This window comes from Sus scrofa, chromosome 1, assembly GCF_054392235.1.
Source record: "Sus scrofa isolate SSC_HxYL_T2T_F1_AM1 chromosome 1, Sscrofa_HxYL_maternal_Yorkshire_Landrace_v2.0, whole genome shotgun sequence".
NCBI classification, from domain to species: Eukaryota; Metazoa; Chordata; class Mammalia; order Artiodactyla; family Suidae; genus Sus; species Sus scrofa.
This window is the reverse complement of record NC_139383.1, coordinates 251,529,220-251,532,529: the sequence shown is the minus strand read 5'-3', so window position 1 is coordinate 251,532,529 and position 3,310 is coordinate 251,529,220.

The following is a 3,310-nucleotide window of genomic DNA, read 5'->3' as shown; positions in this document are numbered from 1 at the left end:
GATTCTTGTTTTCTTTAGAATCATTTCAATAGCTTTTTGTGCCTTATCAAGACTTTTCCTGACAATCCAGCCATGACCAATGAGAACTGGGTATCATTCAATTGATTTTCTTCCTTAAAAAAATTTATTTTGGCACGTGCTAATATTCATATAATTCAGGTCTATAAATATCCCACCTCCTCAAAGGCAGCCTTTAGGCACAATGCTGGGGCCTGAAGGAACATTGGTAACCATAGAAGTTTCTTCTACTAACCAAGAAAAGAGGGAAATGGTGCCTGACCCCAAACCAGTCTCCCAGAACCCCCTCTTTCCCCTTCTGTCAGCTCAGGACAAGGGCTTTCATGTCTATACCAGTTGGCATTTATAAATTTGTCAAAGAACTGTGTGGACAAAGCCCTCTAAAGAATACACACTGCCCCTGAGAAACGCAACACAAGGACCTTTTCTTGTTGGGTGAATGATGCCTGCTGGTGATTTTGATGACCTTTGGGATGTTATTTTCATGTCATGTCATCACACAGAGTAGCCGACTGCCCCTCCCCATATCCTGCCACAAAGAGCCTGTGGGTTCTGGTCCCTGATGGTGACCCAAAGCCTTGCATTGAAACTCTTCTCTTTCCAAATTTGCACTAAAATAATCAAACTACTATAAAAATGGGGAAAGTCTACATCACCACCAGAAACTTGGAAAGAACTCCTTCTTTGGCTGGAATTTTACAGCACTTCTCAAATGCCAATGTGCACACAAATCACTCAGGGAGCCTGGTAAATGCAGCTTCTGATTCAGTGGGTCTGGGATGGGGCCTAGGAATTTGCATTTCTAACAAATTCTCAGATGATGCTGATATTGCTGGTCCCCGGATCACACTTCGAGGAGCAAGAAATCAGAAGACAAACATGAGCAGTTCTCCCAGAACTCAAAGGAAATGGTTAAAGAGATAAAAATTGTGAAAGAAGAGTTCAAGAGAGAGCCAAGAGCTGCAATAGAGCTTCTACATATAGAAGAAGAAAACAGAGGAGATAGAGGAAAAAAGGTTAAAGCTGCATGTATGTTCCAACTTTAGAAAAACATATTAATCTAATTCATCATATCAGTATAGAAAAGCTGAAATACCACATAATTTTTTATAGGTGACAACTTGAGAAAATTCAACAGTCTATCATCAAGAGAGAGAGAGAATATTTTCTTTCTGTCTGTCTTTCTGTCTTTCTCTCTGTCTTTCTTTCTTTCTTTTTCTTTCTTTCTTTCCTTCTTTCTTTCTTGTCTTTTAAGGCCACACCCGAAGCATATGGAGGTTCCCAGGCTAGGGGTCGAATCCGACTGTAGCTGCTGGCCCACGCCACAGCCACAGCAACGCCAGATCCGAGCCACATCTGCGACCCATACCACAGCTCATGGTGATGCTCACAGCAATGCCAGATCCTTAACCCACTGAGCGGGGCCAGGGATCGAAACTGCATCCTCATGGATACTAGTCAGATTCGTTTCCCTGAGACAGGACAGGAACCCCAAGAGAGAGAATATTTTCCTAAAGAAACAAATGCACCCTATGCAAAATCAAAATGAGCAGGATATTTACTGAACCATTCCACTCACATAAGTAACCAGAAGGTAACACTGTTCTACAAATCCTAACCCAGACAAGCAAATACAAAAATGAAATCCAGGTTATGTTCAGTTTTGTGTAATAATGGCTTAAAGAAAATAGATGTTCTTCTACTCTTGCCTCAGTTGGAGGGAGCAGACTAGGCTGGGGCAGCAGCAGGTTCTCCGCTCAGCCATCATGGATGTGGCTCTTCTACTGCAGCTCTGCTGTAGTTGTCACACATATCTGATGTCTCAGACTTCATGAATATTTAGTGATTCCTTGGTCCTTACAACCTTTCCACCTGTGTTCAGCCCATACATGCTTTACTAACTTTATATATCTCACAGTGGCTCGCTTCTATTGTTCTCTAAGGCAGAATTTAAGCTTTTAAATAACATAGCAATACACATTACACAAAAAATACGTCATCTTAACAAATAAGTCTAAACCAGAACAATAAACATATGATAATAACCAGGCATGATTTTATTTTATTTATTTATTTTTTTGTCTTTTGCCTTTTTTCAGGGCAGCACCTGTGGCATATGGAGGTTCCCATGCTAGGGGTCAAATCGGAGCTGTAGCTGCAGGCCTATGTCACAGCCACAGCAACGCCAGATCCGAGCCACTGACCTACACCATAGCTCACGGCAACGCCAGATCCTTAACCCACCGAGCAAGGCCAGAGATCTAACCTGCAACCTCATGGTTCCTAGTTGGATTTGTTTCCACTGCGCCACGATGGGAACTCCCCCTAGGCATGATTTTAAATGAATGATACTATAAACTCATCCTAACAAATATTAAATTGTATCATAAAGGGGTGAGAAATGTAAAGGTATGCTAGCAGCTAAAGAATCGACAGATCGGTGCAGAAAAGAAAGTTCAGAAACAGTCCCAACTACATATAAAAAGTTGTAAATGCTAAGGCTATTGTTTCCAAATCAATGAGAAAAAGATGTCCAGTGGTGTGACTCACTAACCATATGGGAAAAATTAAACTTAGGTGCCTACCTCACGCCATTCAGAAACTCTAGATGAATTAAAGTTATAAATGTAAAAGTGAAAGCAGGAAACTATGACCAAAAAATATACGTGCATATTTAAATTATCTTGGGTTGGGAAAAACTCAAAGATGCAGCAAGATGAAACAAAAAATGAAAATATCAATCAATTTGACTAAATTTTAAAGATCTATATAATTATTGAAAAAGGCCAAAAGGGAAATGGAATAATGAAGTAAGGAAGGTCTGATAAAGAACTGGGCTAGTTTATCAGATCGGCTGAGATGGCAGGTCCCACCAAACTCACACTACAGTTATGCCTCTGTGCTAGCTGAAAGGTGATATGCAAATATAAATTTTCCTTGTTCAAAACGTATATGCTCAACATGGATGAACCTCAAAAACATTATGCTAAAATGAAAGAACACACACTTGATAGGCTGCATGTCATAAGGTTCTTTTCAATGAAAAGTCTAGAATAAGCAGATCCATAGAGACAGAAGGCAGATTAGTGGTTGCTGGTGACTAAGTGGACAGGGGGGATGGGGTATGACAGCTAACGTACATGGGAGTTTTTCCGGGGGTGATGAAATATTCTGGAATTAGTGGTGACGGTTGCATAAACTTGTGACTAGACTAAAAACCATTAAATTCTACACTTTAAAGAGGCACAGTTTATGGTATGTGAATTCTGTCTCAAGTTTTTTAGAAAGTATA